The 25,195-nt window shown below is 34.4% G+C and overlaps 1 long non-coding RNA gene across 1 annotated transcript; it reads left to right on the top strand.

Annotated features, from left to right (window-relative positions):
- The first annotated feature begins 3,379 nt into the window (after positions 1–3,379).
- LOC126889619 (uncharacterized) lies at positions 3,380–5,033 on the top strand. The gene is made up of 2 exons (XR_007700105.1): positions 3,380–3,743; positions 4,238–5,033. It is a non-coding gene; the product is annotated as an uncharacterized LOC126889619 (long non-coding RNA).
- The last annotated feature ends 20,162 nt before the right edge of the window (positions 5,034–25,195 follow it).

Here is a 25,195-nt window from a genome sequence, read left to right as displayed (position 1 = left end):
CTGTGAAATAATTTCTTAATTGTTATAAATAAAGTCACTACAATTTAAGAAAACAAAAACAATTATCTCGGCTTTAGTTGGTCGTAGAAAATTTTTATTTAGTTTTTAATCTTTATTTTGTCTTCAGCAACAATAACCTGCAAGTTAAAAACTCATAGGATGTACAGGGGCGGCTTCAGTTTTAAAGGTTTATAACAAAATTTGCCCCCTTATTTTCAAACCCGAAATAATAGGTTGAAAAATGTTATACGCATTTATTTACATCAGAATATGAAAATATAAGTCTTTATAAGGAGAGTGGATCTTGGATTAACTCTGTACGATTTTTTTTTTTTCAAAAAGTTATAGCCTTGGACATTTGACCAATTAGGATAAACAAATTATAATATCTAAACAACAAATTCACCAATCGGGAGCTACAGTTTTTTTTATGTTTATTATTGAAAGATCTTCATTTTAAAGCCTTAAAAAATACATAAAAGTTATTTTTACAATAAATAAGGCAATTGCAAAAAACGGCCCTTTTGGACTTTTCGCAGGCTCTTTTGCAATAACGCATTAACAAAATTGAACTTGCTATAGCTCAAATTGTAGGTTTTTTAATTTAATACAATTTTCTATTTAAAAGTTTTTCGCTAATATGAATATCCTAAGCTGCAAAATTAAAAATCTTTAAAAATTGTAAATTTAACAAATGAAAATCGTCATAAATAAAAAACCGCACAAAATTTTTGGTTACATTTTAGTATAAGTTCTTCCTGGTATCGTCCTTTACAACACCTGATAGGTTTCAAAAATTCCTGAATTATATCACGTTTTTTCACCCACAGCCTGGAGTAGAAGAACATGTCAAATGACAGGAATCATGTTGGTTAGTAATAGTAGTCTGATTTTTTCATGCGAGTGTATAGAAAGTGTAACAAATCAATTGGATGCTCTGTCCGACAAAATACATGGGACGTTTTCGTAATCTGACGTTCCAAATTTTAAGACTGTTTCACAATTAAAATTTCCCCTGTTCCAGTGTTCCCGTACATCAAAGTTTGTCCGACCAGACACCGTTAAGCTCTTAACAAATTTTCAGCTTGCTATTAATCAACTATTTTTGGTACGCGGGATCCAGGTCTATAAATAATATTCTCTCGTAAGGCATTTCGATTTATTAGTAGGAATAGAAGTGCCACTCTTTTTAGGGGTGAAATGACGAGCAACTGGTTTAACTTTAATTTGAGAAAAATGTATCCAGTCTGTAAATCGAAATTTGCAAGCCCATAAGATTTATTATAATTTTTTTTTGCGTTTCTGGGCTAAATAATGTATAGCAATTTAATTTACAGCAACTGTTCGCGTGACAAAACAGTTTAGCGGGAACAATGTGACGGTTTACATTAGTGTATCCCTTACCAGTAGCCCGCAAAAATTTCCTTTTAGTTTTTTTCCAATGATCCTCTTTCCTGATCCGCTTTCTTGATTTTCTTTTCTTTTTGTCCAACAAAGCTTCATCACCATTGCGTTTAATATTATCATATTAGGCTCCGTGTTATCAAGACTGCTCTCGGACTCTAAATCAGATGGCTCATATGCGTCAGAACTGCCATTATCTTGATAATTTGTGGGTTCACACAGTCACTATCTGAATTTTCGTCATGTTCTAAAAGTGAGATTAGCGATGGTTATATTCGAAATATTTACGAAAAAAAGCAGTAAAACTTACCTTCTATTTTTTGCCTTGTAAGTACATACGAACAACTAGGTAATGCCATACTTTTCAAATTAAACTGTGTACCCAAAAAGTCCCTAATTTTTACTGGTTGCGTTTCATATTAGGCTCCGTGTTATGAAGACTGCTCTCGGACACTAAGGGCCAATTTCTCATATCGAGTTCAACTCCAGTTTAACCTGAACTTCTAGTAAACGTCAGTTTAAAGTCAAAATCGTCTTTCTCAATTCCCGTTCAACCGATGGCAGTTTAAACTTGAACGATGCTTGAACGGTGGAATTCGGCCGTTCAAAGATTTCAGAACTCAGTTCAGATGATTTCATGGACTACGCATGCGTTGTATTAACACGAAACGCTGTCATAATATAAACATATCCTATTTTATTATATTAAGCCTAACGATAAACGATAACATTATTTGTGTTGTTATAATATTTATTTATAATTATTAAAATGACTATTTGACTATAAATACTTAAATTTAATTTTATTCAAAAACAGCATAAAAAAGGTAGTTCAAAATGGCGACAGTTTTTTACCTTTTGCCATCTATTGGCATTTCTCGAAAGCTGTAGAACGAGCACTGACATGAACGCGCAATGAGAAATGCATTCCAAACAGAACCGGAGATCACCCGTGAACCCGGTTCAACTGAACCATAGATTAACGCAGGTATGAGAAATCGACCCTAAGGGCCAATTTCTCATATCGAGTTCAACTCCAGTTTAATCTGAACTTCTAGTAAACGTCAGTTTAAAGTCAAAATCGTCTTTCTCAATTCACGTTCAACCGATGACAGTTTAAACTTGAACGATGCTTGAACGGTGGAATTCGGCTGTTCAAAGATTTCAGAACTCAGTTCAGATGATTTCATGGACTACGCATGCGTTGTATTAACACGAAACGCTGTCATAATATAAATATATCCTATTTTATTATATTAAGCCTAACGATAAACGATAACATTATTTGTGTTTTTATAATATTTAGTTATAATTATTAAAATGACTATTTGACTATAAATACTTAAATTTAACTTTATTCAAAAACAGCATAAAAAAGGTAGTTCAAAATGGCGACAGTTTTTTGCCTTTTGCCATCTATTGGCATTTCTCGAAAGCTGTAGAACGAGCACTGACATGAACGCGCAATGAGAAATGCATTCCAAACAGAACCGGAGATCACCCGTGAACCCGGTTCAACTGAACCATAGATTAACGCAGGTATGAGAAATCGACCCTAAATCAGATGGCTCATATACGCCAGAACTGCCATTATCTTACTATCTTACTGCCACTATCTGAATTTTCCTCATGTTCTATAAGTGAGGTTAGCGATGGTTAAATTCGAAATATTAACGAATAAAAGCAGTAAATAACTTACCTTCTATTTTTTGGCATGTACGTATATATGAACAACTAGGTAATGCCATACTTTTCAAATTAAACTATATACCTAATGCTATTAAATAGTCAAAATATTAATACACAAAAACACATGTAATTATTTATATCGAACCAACAAACAGTAAACAATAATTGAACTCTCTGCCAGAGTGGACTAAGACACATAATCCAGTATGGCATCGACAAATTATTAAAATCGACCGACTGGACCAAACTTTTTAGTAGGGGTGTAACGATAAGCGTTCTAATCGTTACTAAAATATTTATTCTGATAGGAACTAGGTATACAACCAACTATGCAACGAGTAGTTTAAAGTGTTGCGTTGATTTTCGGTGCGACTTGATGGAATATCTGGTTACTTTGGAATTGTTAAGTTTACAATCTGTCAAGGATTTTCCGCCGAACGTGGTTGACAGAAGTGAAAGACTTCACTCTTTCGAAGGATTTGGTAGAAATAACATCTCCAATCTCCAATGGCCGGTGATTCTATCTAGAAGAGAATTTGTGTTAAAATTTGGTTTTATGTGAATTCTGAATATAAGTTAGAAGTTGTGTTTTTTTTTGGTTTTGGTGAAGTATAGGAGAGGAGTTTCGTTGCTTTTTACAGCATCACCGGGTATGTAAAAATATTTTTCTATTTTTTTTCCTTTCTAAAAAAAAAACCATACCATCTTTACCTTTTCCTAAGACGAGATTTATATCATATTAAAATAAATATTACACTGCAATAAGTAAATTTTCCATGCTTCACTACGTCTAATCAATATTCTACAGATTAAAAAATTCTGAAATTTACGTTTTTCACTCTAAATAAGTTTAAAATCCTGACATTTTCATTCTCTCATTTAGCTAATTCTGTAAAGCAATCTTTTATTACAATATTAAAATTTATTTGTTCAAATACATACTTCCTTACATGTGTTCAAAAGCCTATTTTAAGTGAAAGTCATACCAAGGTCAATGATATGGCACGTATACACATCCAAACATCACTTTTTATTTAGTTTTTTTCCTGTCAAGTTCTGATAAGGTTTTATACCTTTTTGTAAAGGCCCTCTGTCATGTGTACTAAAAGGAAACCAGCTAATCACCGGTTTTGTTTTCTTTTAGTCATTGGAGAAGAAGATAGAGTCCAAGTAGTCATTAATTTATTCTTTTAAATGGAAAAATAATAAGTTGGAAATTTTGGGTCAATTTTGTTGGATATGGGCATGGAATTTTTGTTGAGTTTCCGGTACTAGGAAGTACATCCTCGTCGAGACAAGTACCCTCCACCCCTAAGGTTGGGAAAACCTGGAAAATACTGTACTTGGGTCTCTTCCCATCATCACCCTCGAAGGAGGTTGGATGAGAAACACACCTTCACTTGTGTGGAAGCGACAGGTTTTATAAATAGAATTTGCATGTCAATTTATTTAATAATACCTTTAAATTTTACTCTTTTTGTCAATAACTGTTAATAATAATTTATCTTCATTTTTCTTAAAAATATAATTAACCTAATAACATTCAATATTTTGATACATTAAATCTTTCCACTGTTTCTATCATTTGTTTACAATAGTTTGAAGGTTGTAAACCATCTTGTTGTAAGAGTGTTGTGCACAATATTCGGGGGTTTAGAACCTTATTTCATAACCTATTTAAATAAAATTTATTTCATCGGTTAGGCATTGTCACCTCCGATCAGATACGGGATTGTCAGCCAATCGTGTATCCTTCCTTAATCATAAGTTGTACACACTGTTGGATATAATTAATTTCTTACATATTTTCATATTGTAAAACCTGCGTTATCGACAGGAGCGTACTAGCCTAGTACGTCCGGTAAGTTAGCTAGTTTGTATAAAATTGTATATAGGGGTTATAGGTATTTTTTTTTCATTAAATTTGTTGGTTGTACATACTTATATGTTTTATTATCCTACCTTTTTAATAGTATTAGTTAGGTACAGCAATATAGGTCACGTGGAGAGCAATATACTCTATTCTTTCCTGGCGCTCAACACTACTTCTGAATATCTTCTTGGTCAATATTTCTTTTCTTGTCATTACTCCTTATATTAATTTATTTTCTTTATCATTCAAGTATTTCAGTAGGTACCGTCTTACTAGGGCGTGCAAATACGGCCTGATCCTTCCCTGAGCCCTACTGTTTAGTCTCTTCAATTTCCAGCTAGCCTATTTTGAGGAAACTTCCATAAATAAGTAATTACCCTTTAAAGCTATATCTATTATGCCACAACACAACCTCGTTTTTGTTACAGGGGCATCTATTATAGAATAGTAGTAGGTCACTTAGTCCATTCTGGCTTTGATTAATAAGTTTTCTGCTACTGAAAACACATAATAATGCAGTGACGTACTGAGCATGGTTCAGCGGGTTGCGGGGAACCAGGGGCCGGGTCCCTCAGGGGCCCGCTCTAACACGCTTTTTGTTTCCTTTTTTTTTTCTAATTTGATGGGGATATTTTAAACTACACAAGTAGAAATTAGGAAATGTAACTGCTTAATACATTTTTATTTTTGTGCAGGTACTAATAAATAAAAACGAAGAATACTTATTTATCAAAAAATTTAAAAACAAAATTTATTAATAAACAAAGGGAACGCTTTTGTAAGGTTCTGTACTCGTTTTACCTGCCTAAACCGAAGCCCTGGTTTCAACACTTGTTTAAAGAATAACCGCCTATAGGTACCTACCAACCCAAATACTTGTATTTATATCAGCACGATCTATGAGTAAGTTGTAAACTATAGTTATAAAAATTCGGAAATTGACATATTCAATGCAAGTTTTATACGGAGTGTTATAAAAATAATCCCAAGACAATAAACTCTGCGCTCGATGCTCTTTTTGTTCGTATTTATAGCACCCTCATTCTTCAAACTTTAGTTTTAGGTAATTCTTAACAACTGAAATTAAATTCGTATCATAGACAAAAGTGCGTACAACTGAACTAACAGCTAAGTATCAGAACTTCCGCCCTTCCTGTGTGGAAGCAGTCAGTAAGTTAAATCAGTGCAGTGTGAAATATCTAAGAGCTAAGACCGTGGTCTAAGACTCTTGAGTTGTTATAAATATACCACCTTAAAAATGGTGCATTTTTTATGTCTAGAATTTAATAAACCTCTTGTCCGATTTGAGCGTTTTTTTTTTAATACGGCATAGCTTTATTACTTAACAATATCCCTGTAATAATATTATTGCTAGACAGGTAAGTTGTCATTGTATACCGGGTGAACCAATCATATTGGTTTTTTTCTAAAAGTTCGGAACAACCTGTGAAATATTTTTCTTCTTCTTCTTGCAGTACCGTCTCCTACCGGAGGTTGGCTAGCATCACAGCAACCTGGACTTTATTGGCTGCAGCTCTGAAAAATTGTACTGAACTGCACCCGTACCACTCCCTTAAAGTTCGCAACCAGTAAATCCTCCTACGCCCCACATTTCTCTTTCGCGAGAGTGTTACTTGGATTATGATTCTTAGCATTGAGTACTTTTCCCCTCTCATTATGTGGCCCAGATATTCCAGTTTTTTGGTTTGCATGGAATATTCTAGCATTTATAAAATATTGAAATTAAAACTTAATTGTAGCCTTGGGCTTTCTTAATATTTTGTTTTTCATTCATTCGCTTATGTTCTATAATAAAAGAGATATGTCCTTTTATATTACAATTGAGGTTTGCTAGTTGGTCTAACAATATCATTCCAAATCTCGAGATCTACTGTTTCTACCTCTTGTAAGGTTCTAGGAGGTGGCAAACGCTGTCGTAGTCTTCTGCCAAGTATGTCCCACAAATGTTCGATTGGGTTAAGATCTGGACTATGCGGTGGCCAATTCAAAAGTCCGAAGATTTACCTGTTGTAAATTTTCGGTTACAGTTCGTGCAGAGTGAGGTCTTGCAGTTTCGTACATTAGTACAAAATTGTTACCAATATTAGGAACCGATAGCATGGCAGCTAAGTTCTTCGCTATGTAAGGTCACTGCTTGAACACACTCATTTCGGGTCAAATTCCTTGTAGCGCGTTCCATTTCCACCACACAACAAATAATACATAAATAATAAATCTACTAATTTTTACAACCAACTAGACACTTTTGACTGTTAAAAATTTGACATTTTTTATCAAATTGTTATTTTATCATAGCCTACATTAGGCTTCTTTATTAAACTAAGCTGAAAATAAGGATTTATTGACGAAAAACATGGCTAGTTGTTAAAATACCTAACTTTTTATTTTTTAATATAAGCGAATGAATTAAAAACAAAATGTTAAGAAAACCTGAGGCTATAGTTGTTAGAATTCTCCACAGGGTGTTGCGAACTTAGAGAAAAAACACCATTTTGATTAGTACACCCAGTATAAAATGACGATTTACCTGTCTAGCAACAATATTATTACAGCGATATTGTTAAAGAATAACGCTATACCATATTAAAAAAATTACTTAAATCGGACAATTTTAGGAAATAGGAAACATAAGAAATATCCCATTTTTAAGGTGCTGCATTAATTTTGCTGCTTAGTTTATAATGATTTATATTTAATGTTTATTAAAAACTTTTGATATACAATGAGTGTTTTTATTGGGCGGGGGGGGGGGGGGCGCATCCCAACTGAAACCAGGGCCCACGGATCTATCGGTACGCTACTGTAATAATAAATTTTTAAGATTTTGTGGAATGGTCCGCTCTGGTTCTCAGCGCCTTTAAATAGTCCATAGTGATTTAAAAATCTTTTGTCGGCTTTGAAGTAATAAATTAAATAAATTATACACCCAAAAGCCTAACTTAAAATAAATTAAGGCAAGCGTCATACAAAATATGTTGCGAACATATCATAAATCATCCCCCAAATAAGTTCTAAAGCAAAACAATCTGCCAGAAATAATTAATTTGGAAAACAAACACCATTCAACCGTATACACATACTCAGACAAGCGACCGGTTATTCCAGTGATATCATCAAGAATAACAAAAAGAGTCCCACGCCGGAGGCTGGAACTCTCCCTCAAATTCACACACGTTTCTCTTTATCAAAAGATTTTATCGCGAAAACAATTTATTCAGGCTCTACCCGCAGCCCCGTGTCATTAGCAGACGATGCTACACCTGAAATCTAACCCTTCGAACTAACCACCTCCCTCAAGAGCGACAAATACTGGAATTTACGTTTTAAGTTTCCTCTTTGGGAAGCAAAAAAATATTTAGAGTAAAATTGTGAAGTCTCGTAACGCTAAAAATAGTTTGCAAATGATGGTAGTATGTTGATATTTTTGACACCAATAAATTCAGTAAACTTCTTTTTAAATCAGATAAAACATATACATGGTCTTTCATTAAGAATGTCCATCCTCTGAGTTGTAGACTTTAGACCTAAAAATATTAAAACTTAACACAAATCACATTATGTTATCGTTACGAATGAAGAATATATTAGTTTTTTTTTGTTTTGATTCTGGCCTTGGTTTATAACCTTTAGCCACGTAATTACATATAAAATTATTATTCGTTCATACAAAATTGTCCAGTATACACTTAAAAATAAAGAATAATAAAAAATAAAGCTTAGAAATAACAATTTCTACTTACTATGTTAATAAAAACAACTATGAAACTATTATTATTTTTTTTTTCACTACGATAGGAACTAAACCCCATTCAACCTCTCGAAGATTTAGAACCTCTTATTGATTTTTTTTAAATCTTTTTTTTTTAATAATTTTTTTTTATTCTTTTAGTTTTTTTTAATATATTAATTACATAAGAAGTACTGGAAAATCTAAAAATTTCACTAAAATAGCAATTCCATCAGTGGCGTAGAATTCGGGAAGGGTTAACCAGCCACTTTCCCCTGTCGTACGCCTCTAGTAATATTCAGAAGCAATTATTTAACTTGTATCTATAGATTTTGATTGGCCTTGCGGGATCAGAAGATATTCGTTAAATGCATAAAACTATTTTTTTTATTATTCAACCATGCAAACTGTAAATAAATTTTACTATAGCGATAAATATAACGCACATGTACATAAAATACAATTAAGTACATATACTTAAATAAAATATTTTGAAACAAAGATAAAATTAAATTTTTTTAATTACCAATCGCAACATAGTGACACGAAATTATCAACTTGATTTTTTTCGCACCACCCTAATATATATTTGTCCCTAAATTTGTATTAAATTATATTTTTTTACGTGCTCGGCAACTATGGCCACTCGCACGGTGGCGATTACAAACAGTATTACAGAGGTATAATAGAATTAATAAATTATCCTAATTTAGTAGCATTTATGCCTGGTTGCACCAACAGATCTTAAGCTCCAGCTTAGCTAAGCTCTACTTATAGATAGGGCCTCCTTGAGTATCAGTTACGTTGCACCATAATTTTAGATTCTTACCTTATTATCAATTATATCTATCATTATATTATGGTCTTCTTATTGTAATATATTATAATTATATTATATTAATTATTATGATATTCTCGACTTAAGCTTAAGATCTGTTGGTGCAACCGGGCATAAGTTGTCACAATGATATCATATAAAAATGTTTTAGAGTGTACGGTACAGCGATACTTTTTTAAGAAACTGAATAACTTTGTCTATCTGGTTGGAGTCACTGAGTATTTCACATAGCTGCGGTTTGAGTTCTAGCTGTCGTCTTACTGTAGTGAATTTATGACATTCGGTAAGAATGTGTTTGACTGTTGTAGCACGACTAATTGGATAGACATGAAGATATACTTAGATTGGACAAAATTCGTGCTACATAATTCTTTAGTACCTCGGTTGCTCAAGTCATCAAGAGATTTAACGGAGTGGATTCTTATAAGGTGTTATGATATACTCTTATTAGCTTAGAAAAATTAGAAAGATAGAAAAATCGGAATATGGATGTGAAATAAAAAATAAAGAAAAAAAATAAAATATTGGGCGCCACTGGTTACCTAAGGAACCAGAATTTATACAAAAAAAAACAAATATTAAAAGAAAAATGGTATTAGATCAAAATAAAACAGAAAATAGTCAAATAAAAAAAAATATACATAATATACAGAATATTATAACGTAACTTACCTTATTTATTCAGAATTCTATACTCAGTCAATTTTTTAATGTTCTTACGATTCAAGAGAGAAGGGAAGAAAATAAATTATATGTTGAAAATCAAACATTATTTATTAAAAACAACAAAAAAAAATTAATCTCTGATCTCTCTGTTACAATTAGAGAACAGATTACCAATTAATCAAAGATGAAACGAAACAGTTTTACAAATATAAAAATTATACCTTAACATGAATGTCCTGTTTTCTTCTGTTGTTGGTTGGTAAGTCCAAAACGCCATTTCACTACGCGAGAAAACACTTCACTGTGAATAGCTACAGCAAACAGTACATTGTTTATAAACAAACGTTATTATAGAAAAATTCAGCTTCAACTCGAACATAAATAGTTTAAAAGTTCGTTAAACTGGATTAAATTTTACTTTTACTCGAACAAAATTATTTAGTTAAGACTCGAACATAAATCCTTTAATTAGACTCGAACATGATTATTGAAAGTTCATTAACTTTGACCAAAATAAAGTATGTGAGCAGAGCATACTACAGGTTTTAACTGCACTGTTAAACATAGTAATGAGAAAATTGAAACTCTTCTCTCCTACTTCTGGTTCTGACTGCTTAAACGAAATTAGTGGATACCAAAATTGGTATGAAATGATAACGACGATTTGCTTAGAAACAGCGGGAAAATCGCCGGGGTTCACGATACACCATCACATTCGCCGGGCTGGAATCAGCTTAGCCGGCTGGGAAACTGGAAAACTACATTCCGAAACACTCAACGGAACTCAACTCACATGACGATGGCCCTAAAGGAACCAAAACTCAACTTAACTCGATGATGGCCCTGGTGGAACTCATCACTCAACTTCACTTGATGGTGACTTCTACGGAACTCTACTGAACATGATGACGGCTTCTACGGAACTCAACTGAACATGTTGATGGCTTCTACGGAACTTAACTGAACATGTTGATGGCTTCTACGGAACTGACTTTTGGGACCGCTCTCGTTCCTTCTAAAACTTAGGTTCCTTCTCCCAAAAAAAAGTGACTTCCTACTTAGACCAATAGGAATCATACCAGATATTTCTCTACCAATCAAATGGTCAGAAAAACTCTCAAGACATCCCTCGAACGCCATGATGGTTTTACTTTCAACCAATTACAAATACTTAAACTTCGTAATAACAAAATCCCTTGAGTTTACACGAAATGCGATGACTCAGAATACTACAGTTAGTCCTCAGAAACAATATTTCAGAGTTTTACTAAAATCATCGGCTTAGGTTAAGCCTTTCCTGTTGCAATATACATACAATAGGATTCTTGTCTGTGAATATCATAAAAATCTTTCATCTTCTAGACTGCAACAGTCTACAGCATAGCAGGGGTTCTTCCTCTAGCTATTTGGATATACTGACGAACATAAACCAAGACTGTAAATGTCATAAAAACCTTTTTACCTTGCAAACTACAACAATTAAAGGGTTTATTGAAAAATATTCCGTTTCTTAAATGCGTCTTATTTCAAAGAACGGATGAAGAAATAAAATTCGTATTGTTGTGGGAACGCCAAAATGACAAACTCACACCAATGCGGAAAAGCGATTTGACACTGCGTTACTCCGATTCAATATACAGGGTGTAGCGAAAGTGTACAACTGTAAACTGGGTCGAAATTTCAAGTATTTAAACGGGGGGACTTTGAGCGTGTTTCACTGTTAGGTAGCAATGGCCTATTTGACAGTTAGACCGGACATCTGATGTCAATAGGAAGCTGTGGGTTAGTTTGGTATGGCCTATACGGATTCTTCTTATAATTGTAAGGTCTTGTCTTGAAAGTCCCGCGGGTCCAGTGTATAGAGGCTTATACAATGACGGCTGGATTGCACGTAATGAAGTATTTAAAGAGCTCCAGTGGGTTTGCCATAATCTCCTGGTGAATCTGTACGCTTCTGTTTTTAAGTTTTTGGTAATCTAGATATGCGTTGTTGACGTAGTATCTGTTTTAGCGGTTTTAGCATGTTGATCTGCGAGTTCATTGCCAGCTATACCAATGTGAGACGGAATCCATATGAAGGTGAGCTTAGTGTTTAATGTAGAAAGGTGGTGGTAACAGTGATGGATATTTTGGACAAGAGGATGATCGGTTAATAATTCTTGAATGCATAATAAGAAAGCTAGAGGGTCTGTTCAAATGGCAACATTTATGTTCGGGAGGTTAATGTGTTTAACAGCCTGTAAGATACTATATAATCCTCCAGTATGTACGCTACACAAAAGAGGAATAAAAGAAGCATAAATAAGATTCCAACACCCAAGTCACTTTTAAAAGCATCGGTGTTAAAAAACTTGATCAAATTGGTACTTATATAGTGGTATCCCTCGAAGTGTTTTAAATGAGGAAGTTTAGAATTTGTTGCGTTGGTTTCTTGCAGGCATATAATGTTTGGATTAAATTGTGATATTAAGTGTTGGATTCTCTCCAGCCGAGGGAAGAACCCATCGCAATTCCACTGAATTAACTTGAATACAAAAAAGAAACAATATACGAAGAGAACTACTATTCATTACATGTGCTGTGATTAGATTCGACATCAGAGGGGTTATCGGAGGAGGCACTTATATAATCTTGTGTATCATCGGAAGTAGGCTGTTCTTTTAATTTTTTCGAGATTCTGGTGATACGGTTTTTTATTGACCTTACCTTAGTATCTGTGTAAATCTGTGTCAGAATACCATCTATGTCGGAGGAGAATTTTTGGGCTTCTAGTAGAGTGTTGGGGCAAAAGGGGTAGTCCAAAAGAGTTCTCAAGAAAAGCAATGAGTCGAGTAGAATTGAGTGTAAAATTACGCGGATTTTCTTTGTAAGCCGATTCTATATCGGAGATACCATTGGTAGTCCTGTCGCCAGGGGGGGTACAACGGCCTCGTTAATTCAGATGGACTTACTCAAGGTTTTTTTATGTATTTTGACCCGTAGAACACGAATTTTTTGGGTAACAGTTGATCCGGATGTCGATAAGATTGTTATAGACCAAGAACTTGAGGAATCAAATAACAGCGATTTTTGGCAAAACAAAACAATATTTTGTATTTTTTGGGCCATTTTAAGTAAAAAATATTTCTACAAGTTTTTTCGTAGGATGCACAGTTTTCGAGATAAACGCGGTTGAACTTTAAAAAAATCGAAAAACTGCAATTTTTGAACCCGAATAACTTTTGATTAAAAAATAAAATAGCAAGTCTGCTTACCGCATTTGAAAGTTTAAGTCAAATTATATCGGTTTTGATTATTTGCATTGGTAAAAATTTATTTTTTTATTGTTTAACAAAGCTATAAACACGTAGGGTTTCCCGTGCTTTTACATGCGTTTTAACGCATGTAACGTAGAAATAGTCTTGATTGCACTAGTACCTATTCTACCTACTCGTTCGATTTTAAATGAGAAATCATAGAAACATCACTCACGCACTAGTTGTTTGTAGCTTTGTTTAACAATAACACAATAAATTTTTAGCAATGCAAATAATCAAAACCGACATAATTTGACTTGAACTTTCAAAGGCGCTTAGCAGAATTGCTATTTTATTTTTTAATCAAAAGTTATTCGGGTTTAAAAATTGCAGTTTTTCGATTTTTTGAAAGTTCAACCGCGTTTATCTCGAAAACTCTGCATCCTACTAAAAAACTTGTAGAAATATTTTTTGCTTAAAATGACCCAAAAAATACAAAATATTGTTTTGTTTTGCCAAAAATCGCTGTTATTTGATTCCTCAAGTTCTTGGTCTATAACAATCTTATCGACATCCGGATCAACTGTTACCCAAAAAATTCGTTTTCTACGGGTCAAAATACATAAAAAAAACTTGGGTAAGTCCATCTGAATTAACGAGGCCGTTGTACCCCCCCTGGCGACAGGACTATGGGCCCCATTGAATAATTCGGTCGAGGATCAGATTTGGCCTTTTTTTGCCTGTTTTGGTGGCATTATGAATGTCGAATCGTCTTGAGAAGTTGATTGCTCCGGAGTAATGGAAGGAGAGGTGGTAGGAGTATCAATTGGACTGACAATAAAATAAAATAAAAATAAAAAAATAAAAATAAAAATAAAAACGTTTATTGCCCTAATAATATATACATTTAATTAACTTAAGATGTTCCATTTTCTTCTAAGTGTTCCGCGAGTGCACCACTTCCTTTGAAATCCATCCTTTCGGCGTTGATTCTTCACTTGTAGTGTCCTGGAAATCTTCTTCTGTAGGTACTTTTTCTGGCATCGTACCTACTTTCCTGACCGGTTTGCAACCACCTGGCTATTGTCTGATCATATGGTCGATCAGACGAAGTTTTTCTTTGATCATCCTCTGGATCCTGTTATTCTCGAGGATGTCTCTGGTTGTTTGGAGTCTTCTTGTGGCCTGGTGGAAGAAGTAATGAGTCCTTTTCTAGGCCACCTCCCTCAGTGGTGTGTACTGGAGCCTTTCCTGAATGGTTGCGTTTGTCACCAGGTCCTGCCATACTGCGCTATCTATTATTCTGTATCATGACGTCTCTGTTGCTTCTAACCTCTTCCAGTTGTAGTTGGTTGTTGAACTCCATACTGGGGCTGCGTATAACATAGTTGACTTGACGTATGCTTGATAAAGTTGAATCTTCTTCTTCTTTGACAATGGAGATGTCCTGAAAATATAAGGTATAATTAGTCTTTTAATGGCTGTGGCTTTTTTCTTGATTTGCTTTGTATGCAGATGGAAGTTCATTCTTCTGTCTAAGTGAACGCCTAAATATTTCACTGATGGTGTAGCTGGTATGATGTTTTCTCTCATTTTTAACTCTGCTTGTGGTGGGTTGTTTTGCTGCGTAAAGATGATAAACTGTGTCTTCTCCGCGTTGATTTTGATTTTCCATTTTTCAGTGAACTCCGATATCCCCCCTAAGTGGCCTTCTAGTGTTTGTACTATTCTTCTGTCTTGTTTGCCTGAAGTTTAGATTGCGGTGTCATCTGCATACAAAGCTGTGTTGATTCTTGCATCTGTTGGTAAGCCTGAAACAAAAATGTTATACAAAATAGGAGAAAAAATACTGCCTTGTGGCATCCCTTCCTGAATATGTTGTATCCTGGATATCTTTTTGTCAGCTGAAACTTGAAAAGTTCTATTAGTTAAATATGTATCACAAATATTGACTATGTAATGGGGTAGTCTAGCCTTGTCCATTTTGAAGATGAGAGCTTTCTTCCAGACGGTGTCGTATGCTTTTTCGATGTCCATTATTGCCATCCCTGTTTTCTGTTTTCTGTTGAACCAGATTTTGGTGTCACTGACAACTCTTGCAAGTTGTAGTTCGCAGTTTCTTCCTATTCTGAATCCGAATTGGTCTTCTTGGATGATTCTTCTTCTTTCAGCGTGTTTCATGAACCTCTTGAATATGATTTTTTCGAGAATTTTTCCTAAGGGTTCCAGTAGTGAAATTGGCCTGTAGCTTTCTGGTCTTCTTCCATCTTTTCTTGGTTTCAGGAGAGGTATCGTTTTTGCATGTTTCCAGTTGTTTGGGAAATGAGCTTTTTCAAGGCAGTACCTGAAAATGTAGTACAGTTGTACTATCATTTTCTTCGGTAATTCCTTGAGTAGTAGGGTGTCTTCTTTTTTATCCTACTTTTAAAATGGGCTCAGTATTATTTGGAGGAGGGATAGATAGATCCGTAATGGTAGCCGAGGTAGGTTTGTCGTTATCGGAGATGGACTCAGTTTCTGAAGATGGAAGTTCTTTTGCTGAAGTTAGGGAGTCAGCTGGAAGTGAAGAATTGGTAGGAGCATTAGCTGAAATAATTGTACGGTCTATTTCACTGGGGACTTTAGGGCAAGGCTCCTCAGTATATCCCGTAAGTTTACAAAGAAAACACTCCAATCTGACGGTGGATAAAAATATTCTAGATGAAGCATTTTCATGGTTTATTAGCAGTAAAGATTGCACTTCAAAGTCGTCCTTGCCGGGAATAACAAATGTAACCCTATGAAAACTCATGATAATATGTGCATATTGATCATCCGTTATTCCGCATTTTGCAAAAGTAACAGGTGTGACTAGCTGTAAGCCAATATCTTTTAGGTGCTGTTCGATTAGTGAATGCGGGATGGAAGGACATACATTTGAAATATGAATTCTTTTGGCCGGAGCAAAATAAGCCTACGGATAGGTACGACGGTGGAATTAATTGTGACGTGAGAAGTAGTTTTCAGAAGTTGATCAACGATTTCGGTCGATGTGAGGAAAATGCATATTCGATTATTCGGTATGCGAGACGCAAAAGAAATATTTTTTGTTTGAATTATTTCACCAGTCGCTTTAATAAATTCAAATAAAACGGTATTTGGAATGGAGTGCATCACAATTGCTTTTTCCCGTTTCGGGAATGAAGGGGGAAGAGGCCTGGAGAATGCGGCAGCCACATAAGATTTTCGGTTGGAATTGGGGTTGTTTGATGTAGATGTGGTTGGTTGAGAGTTGTTCATGATGTGTGTAGTCCTGGATACCAAAGCTACAACACAATATCAACAGTACTTACAGACCCCTTCGCAGATTGGAAAGGGGAAAAAGATAAAGGAGCTCACCTGATTTTCTTGGATTTTCACTAATTTATTCCAAATTAAACCAATATAATTAGATTTAACTTGGACTTTTAAAATAATAAACACATTAAAACCTCGTTTCCTTATCACATTGTGACTGAGAACAAAAAGACGATAAGGAAATTCGAAATCAATTAGCACTTCGCTTCAAGTTGTTAGCTGTCGATGGTCAACATGATAAATGTAAATTATATTGCTGGTAAACCGTCAAGAATATTAGAAATATATAAAGCGAAGGGTATATAAAAATTTATTTAAAATAGAGATAGCAATATTAACAATAAATGCGGTGAAGAGTTTGAACTTTCGTACCGTTAACATCGTATCGAAGACGAGCTAGGTAGTTATCAAAAAGCAATTAACAGAAAGTTTATCGTTTCAACAAGTAAATATAAATAAAAGTTTATTTATATACAAGTTAAGTTTTTGTGAAAGTGGTACATAACAAAAAAGCAGTAAGTGATATATGGCATATTATCGACTTTTCACGTAAATTTTTGAAATAATAAATATTTCATTGTATTATAATATACAATAATTGTATATACCAGTAACATTTTAAACACATTTTCAATTTTATTGCGATTTATACTGACAAAACTGGAGTCGGTTTTCCCAATAGGGGGACAGGGCCGCACTCACTCTTGCGGGTGATACCTGTTCTTCTAAAACGATATCCACCGAAGCAAGCATGGATTAACAATCTCAACAAAACCAAATTTCACCGAAAAGCTACTCAGCAGTGACAAATCAATTTAAATTTCCGTCTAGACAGCTAGCACTAGTCTTTAGTTCAATCGAAAATACTCCACTTCATGACTACCTAATCCCTCTTGGTAACATTATTCAACCTAAAAATATCATTTTCGCCTCCTGCCTTTCCAACAACCGAGTTTGCATTTATCTTGCGAACAAAAATATCCTAGATGAGTTTTTAGATAACCATGGCCAAATCACTATCCGAGGAGAACTTTTAAAGGCTAGACGACTTATAACACCTGCCGAAAGAATTGTTATGTCACAAGTATGCCCGTCCATTCCACACTATGTCCTTGAAAAAGAACTGCAAAAAATCGGTCTACATCTTGTATCTCCCATAACATTTCTAAAAATCGGTGCAAATCTTCCCGAGTATAGCCATATCCTAAGCTTTCGACGGCAAGTATATGTTAACCCTCACAATTTAACCATCCCAAGCGCCGTAACAATAGCATTCGAAAACACAAACTACACAATATTCATTTCTCAAGATGGAAACGTTTGCTTCAAATGCAAAAAACCAGGACACGTGGCAGCAGCCTGCACCGAACCTAAAAATATATCTGCGACACAACAAACTCCACACAGTTCTATAACTTCAAAGACTACAACTGTAGCCGATTCGGCTGCAGAAAGAGTAACAGCATCAATTCCTACGAAAACTCTTACCAGTACGAATAACCAACCTGAAACGTCTGAATCTAATCAAGCTCCAACCACATCATCACACCAAAGTACCTTTTCACAACATACTGAGTCAAAATTTCCAAATGTAAATACAGAAGTGACCGAAAACAAAGAAACTCATTTAAAACGCTCTGTGAAGTCGCCTCTCCAGAAACCGATATTGCACTTTAAAAAAACCCATTTGTAGTACCAAAACCTACAGCAACTCGAAAGAAACCAAAGACATCTAAACTTGAAGAAACAACGCATTCGAATGTATCCATTTTTAGCATGTTACATCCAGCCAAAACCTTTATCAATAATCACGAACCACCATTTCCGCTGAACTGTGATCAATTATTCATCCTCCTAGAGAGCATAGCTGGCTTATTGAACCCCATAATCAAAATCAATGACTTCACTTCTGATTTGAGAGGTCTCAGTGACATGTTAAAGAACATCCGTCCCTACTTAAAAGAAAGATCAATAGAAACAAGGCTGACCAACTTGAATAAAAAAATACTTGCTCATCTTGGAGAGGTGAGCTCCGGATTAGAAAGTGAAGCATCACAGTCATCATAGATTAGCAACTGGTTTCTATCTAAAACGTTTCTCGTGCCCTAAAACATGTAAACCTCTTAAATATTTCTGTTTCTCACCGACTCGCCCAACTCTCTCCTTGCAATACAGCATCTGTATCTGTATCCTAAAAGTCCTTTAGAAAAACTAATAAAAACTGGACTACAAATTGCACAAGAAACCAACACGACTCCGAAATTTATATGGATCCCATCACATATAGGAATTATCGGCAATGAAGAGGCAGACAGAAGTACTCGTAAAGCAGAAATCAAGTGCGGAATCTGAATTAGTGCGCAAGTGTGTATGTAATGATCTCAAAACGTTTTTTTTTTACAAAAAGTGATTGGTCATTTGAGGGTCCAAAATATCAAAGTGAACGTTCAATAAACAATCTACCAAACACCCTACCAGCTTTATCAGGAGAAAACTGTCCAGTGAAAGACTTACAATCTAATCTAAATCAATATTTTTGTACCAAATCTAGCTATTTGTTATTTGTTAAAAATCATTGTTAACCTTTGTTTATCTAGTAATGCCGCTAATAACCTGTTGGTGGATGCGGTAACTTTTCTTTAATAAAAAAAATAAATGCGGTATTTTATTTGAGTTATAGGTACGTTTTCTTAAACATTTTTGATATCAATATTTGCTACACAGAACAGTCGTACATTGTAGTAGTTACCTGCTACGAGAACTTCAAGCTCTCAAACTTTCTTTCGACCTAAATATTTCGACTATCGATTTAAAATTTACAAACAAGCGACAAGAAACGCAATAAAACGGAAAAATGGAACAATCGTTATCAATATTCTCGTCTCGGTTGTTCCTTTTTATAGTCAACAACGTGGCAACATCGCCTAGGCCATTTACAGTTAATGGAAAACTTCAGCTCTATATCAGTATTCCGTACACTGTATCGAACATATTTACAGCTCTCAAACGGCCGATGAACAAAATTTTCGCTGATTTATGATCACCGCAAGATATAAAATGCAATTTTCCGAAGAAACGGTTCACCGACCCCAAGTATGTATATCAGGTAGAAGTCTGAAGTGGGGTTAAGAAGATGGAATATGTGTCAATTTAAGTATTCAAGGGAGATTGCCAGATAGCGGGGTTATATCTGTTATTGGCAATTTAATAATCCATTTTCCAGATGGTTTTCAATATTTCCACCATCAGCCGTTAGTCAGAAGTACAAATTATTTAATTAGTTTCTAAAATTCGACATCTGTTTATATAAATGTAAATTAAGTTGATTTTAAATTAATAACGGTTATTAAAAATTCAGCTCATAGTATGGTATAACTAGACCCAAACCCAGACATCAAAGTGAAAGTTATCCTCCAACACCAAATTGTTCTATATGGTCCACATAATGTTCAGAAAAAAGTCACACCATTTTGAGCGTCAGGTTTGGGGGACAAATCGGTAAATTCGTGAATGAACAACCTTCTATACAAAAATGTTCTACATTAAATTTGAAATAAGAAAAGCCCTATTCATAATCCTTCTAAAATGAACGGTTCCAAAGATACGGAGGTAGTATAGTATAATTGGTCCAAAAAAAGACCTAACCCAAACATCCAAAGTAAAAGTTTTCCTCCAACACCAAATTGTTCTATATGGTCCAGATGTTGTTCAGTAAAACGTTACACCATTTTGACCGTCCGGTTTGGGGGAGAGATGGGGGAGAAGTCGGAAAATTAGTAGTTTTTTTGGGTTTTTCGTCAATATTTCTAAAACTATGCTTTAGCATAAACAATGTTCTATACAAAAATGTTCTGTATAAAATTTAAAACAAAAAAGGCTCTATACATAATTGTTATAAAATCAACGGTTCCAGAGTTACGGAGGGTGAAAATTTGAGGTTTTCGACACTTTTTATATTTTTTGGGCAATTATTTATAATATTATTACTGACGAAAGAAATTTTCTTTAACAGGATTGAGTTTTGTAAATAAAGTTTGCTATTTCAGTGGCCGATGGTATGTTAGTGATAAGCCCTTGAAGAAACGTCAACCTCACCACCCACAATCATCATCAATTGCCCAAAAAATATAAATAGTATCGAAAACCTCCAATTTTCACCCTCCGTAACTCTGGAACCGTTGATTTTATAACAATTATGTATAGGACCTTTTTTGTTTTAAATTTTATGTAGAACATTTTTGTATAGAACATTGTTTACGCTAAAGTATAATTTTAGATATATTGACCAAAAACTTAAAAAAACTACTAATATTCCGACTTCTCCCCCATCTCTCCCCCCCCCCAAACCGGACGCTCAAAATGGTGTAACTTTTTAATGAGCAACATGTGGACCATATATAACTTGGATGTTTGGGTTAGGCCTTTTTTTGGACCAATTATACTATACTACCTCAGTAACTTTGAAACCGTTCATTTTAGAAGGATTATGCTCAGGGCCTTTTTTATTTCAAATTTAATGTAGAACATTTTTGTATGTATTTATTTGTATGTATTTATGCTAAACAGCATAGTTTTAGAAATATTGACGAAAAACTTAAAAAACTACGAATTTACCGATTTCTCCCCCTCCCCAAAAAAAAACCCGACGCTCAAAATGGTGTGACTTTTTTCTGAACATTATGTGGACCATATAGAACAATTTGGTGTTAAAGGATAACTTTCATTTTGGATGTCTGGGTTATGCCATCTTTTGGATCAATTGTATCATACTATCATACTGAACACAGTTCGGACTAATCACATACATTTCCTTATAATAATATATTGTTATCTTTATACAAATAAAATGGATCTGTCCTTGAATAAGGGTACCTACTTTAGTTCCAAATGGGATACAGGTCAAAAACGTAAAAAAACATTGTATGATTTCAGTACGCAATCAATGTATATTAACACAGCTACAGAATCATTTGAAGAGAGCAAAATAACGAAGAATAAAATATCAAAAAAGATAACAAAAGAAAAGGAGAAAGCCTCTTTACAAAATACAGAACACAAGAAACATACAACCACTATAAGAGAATAAAAAAAAATGGAACGAATACTTTATTAAACAAATAACAAAGTAACACTGGAAGAGGGTCTCAAAACAGATGGAACACTGCTTCCACGGAACGTTAAAATAAATATGGAGAATAATTATTATAATCAGAGGACAAAGAAAAGACATGAATGAACTAACAAAAACGAAATACATTCAAAGGGAGACATGGGCAGACTATTTTCGATCCCTGTTTGCTAAAGGTGACTACAATTAACATTAGGGAGGAAGTCGTAAAGGAAGCATTAAGGGAAGACAGGAATTAATTTATTACAAAACACTAAAATTGTCAAACAAACTGAATGACAATATAACCGAAGGCAGAGAACAACAAGTTTTTAGGCCAGAACGATCGTACAGCGACGCTAAATTCATAAGGAGGCAAGTGAAAGAAAAATTACTAAAATACAAGAAACCGGCATATTTTCGTTTTGTGATACTGAAGTAGGCATTTGTAAGGGTAAAATTAAAGGGCGATATCCACCTATTCTACTTGAGAGAGTTACCACTAGTTAAATCAAAACGATTGCAGATATATACCAAAACAACACACTAAAATGAAAACGAGACGAAGAACTAACTGGCCCAATTGAAGCTGAGACTGGGATAAGATGGAGGGATTATTTGAGTCCTCTATTTTTCAACGTGATCATGGATGAAATAATAAAAGTAAGAACTAAAAAGGATACTAAATGCAAGAAAATCTGCTTTGCAGAACACGATACTAATCTCTCACTTAAAGTGAGATTTGAGAGAGATTTACAACATATGCCACACCAATTAAATATATTCTCAACAAAATTTAACATATTAATATCCCCAAAAAAGACAAAATACATAATTATAGCAGCAAAGCCTATAGCGGGATAAGATGGTCAAAAATGCCCACGCACTCGTGATCAGCCCCGTGATATGTGCTTTCGATAAAGGATATAAAATCATGCCTTCATACAAATTTTTGGCTTCCCAGATGCCACAGGACCTCTTAAATGGAGAATAGAAGATTTTTTCGATTTTATTTTTTTTACCGCAATTTTGCTTCTGAAAAAATTTAAGAAAATGTATCTTTTGAATACAAAACAGTTTGATTTCAGATTTTTATATTGAAAATGGGGCTCATGAAAAATTTTTTAAATCTTCAAAAAATTTTAGGTTATGGTAATATAATTTGGCCAAATTTTAAATAGTGTTTTTTTTGTATTTTTTGTCGTTCTTTAGAATGGCAGAGGCAAAATCTTTAATTTCTGAGCGGAAAGAAAGAAACAATAAAAAAACGTTTTTTAGGATTTAGGATCCTGACTACAGCAACTGAAAACCTGAAAACCACTAAAGCAGGCCGCGCACTGAATCGGCATAGTGCGATCGGCTCGCCTAAGAGCAATCGGCAGATTTTGCTATACATGGAAATAAATGAGCCAGAGCGCACCGCCTAAGAACGTTCGACTGTCGAATTTTCTTAGGCGGTGCGCGGTGGCTTATTTATTTCCATGTATAGCAAAACCTGCCGATTGCTCTTAGAGGAGCCGGTCGCTCTATGCCAGTGCGTGGCCTGCTTAAAAGTGCGAATTTTGTCAGAAAATTCGATATGCGGGTTTTTAATAATATTTTTTTTGAAACGTTTATTCAGCAATCTGTTAGTTATAAAAATTCTAACAATAAGCGTCTTTGGGATTTGAAGTAAAAAAAAATGACGTTAGAGAGGTCAGTCCAATGACTGGACCTCTAGTAAGGAACAAACATGACATTGCGATAATATGCTACATACAAACATACATTTTACATTTACAAACCTACATATCTATATCTAAAATATAAACACAATTACGGTGATGTATAAAACTTATTTATAAATAAGGTCCAGTGGATTTTTACGTTTTATTCTGTGAGTTTGTTGACTATTATCAAGCAAGATTATTGCCAGGGCATTTGGATGGCTTTCTAGGCGTTTTATGTACCGAACACTGCACTGAACTATCACTTCACTGATCTTAGGTACTTCTAGATCACAATAAATGTCTTTGTTTGACACGAACCATGGGGCGTCTGTTATAAAGCGTAACACTTTGGATTGTAATATTTCCATTATGGATATGTTGGATTTTGCTGTTGTACCCCATAGCTCCAGACAATCCCATAGGTCCAGACCGGTTTGAGTATTGTATTGTATACCAACAGCTTACTACGTATAGACAACTTCGATATTCTGCCTAGTCTCCAATAATGTTTACGAAATTTTAAATTTAACCAAGTATATTCAAATGGGAAATAAGCCACAATTTTACCTAAAAATGATTTTATTAACGTTTCGATGCCCAAGTCGGGTGTCGTTGTCAAAATACAAAATAATACTAAATAAACAAAAATGTTGTTGCTTAGTAAAAAATTCTTCTAATAATTTATTTAATCTGACTCATTTATATCGGCAATTCAGACACGTATTATAAATTTTAAAGTAGACGACTTTAAAATTATATTGCCATTGTTGATGAGTTGCGTTCCTGGGACGACTTTACTAAAAGATAGTTCATTCGATTACATGAAATCATTCCCAACTCAAGAATATCCGCCACAAAAAATCATAGCATGTGATCTGTCTTTAAAAAGACAATCAAATGCAACGGTGGCACTGAAATTCTCGCGTTAGAGATTCCATAGTAAATATAGCTTCAGAACAACATTTAAATTTAACTATTGGCGCTTTTTCCATATATGTGTTCTCCATGTCAAAGTTTTGTCCAGGTGCATACCAAGGTACTTAACGCTTTCGGCTTGTAGAATTGCTTTGTTATTTATTTCTATATTAGGCGATATTTTACGACATTTGGTAAATACGATGTTGTGATTTTGATTAATTGATCTTTATTCGCCATTTCTTTGCCCACGTTTCAATGTTCCGAATATGCTTTGAAGATATTCGGTAGCTGTTGCGGGATTTTCCTGTGTCATCTGCGAATGTTGTAGTCGTTATATTTTCGTTTGTTGGTATGTCGTGTGTAAATGTTAGATATAATATAGGACCCAGAACACTACCTTGAGGGAGTCCAGATCGTATAGGGTAGATTTTTATGTATCTGCTTCATGCTTGATACGGTAGTACCTTTCTTCTAAATATGATTTTAATGTAGTAAACATTGAATCAGGAAGGTTCATTTTTATTTTGAAGAGCAACCCTTCATGCCAGACTTTGTCAAAAGCCTTACTGACGTCAAGAAAAAGTGCAGAACAGTACTTTTTTTCTTCAAAAGTTTTATTTACTATATCAACGACTCTATGAACTTGTTCTATTGTTGAATGCATCTCTCTG

Source organism: Diabrotica virgifera, chromosome 8 (assembly GCF_917563875.1).
Source record: "Diabrotica virgifera virgifera chromosome 8, PGI_DIABVI_V3a".
NCBI lineage: Eukaryota > Metazoa > Arthropoda > Insecta > Coleoptera > Chrysomelidae > Diabrotica > Diabrotica virgifera.
Note: the sequence above shows the minus strand (reverse complement) of the source record. Positions and strands in the feature narration are given on the sequence as shown.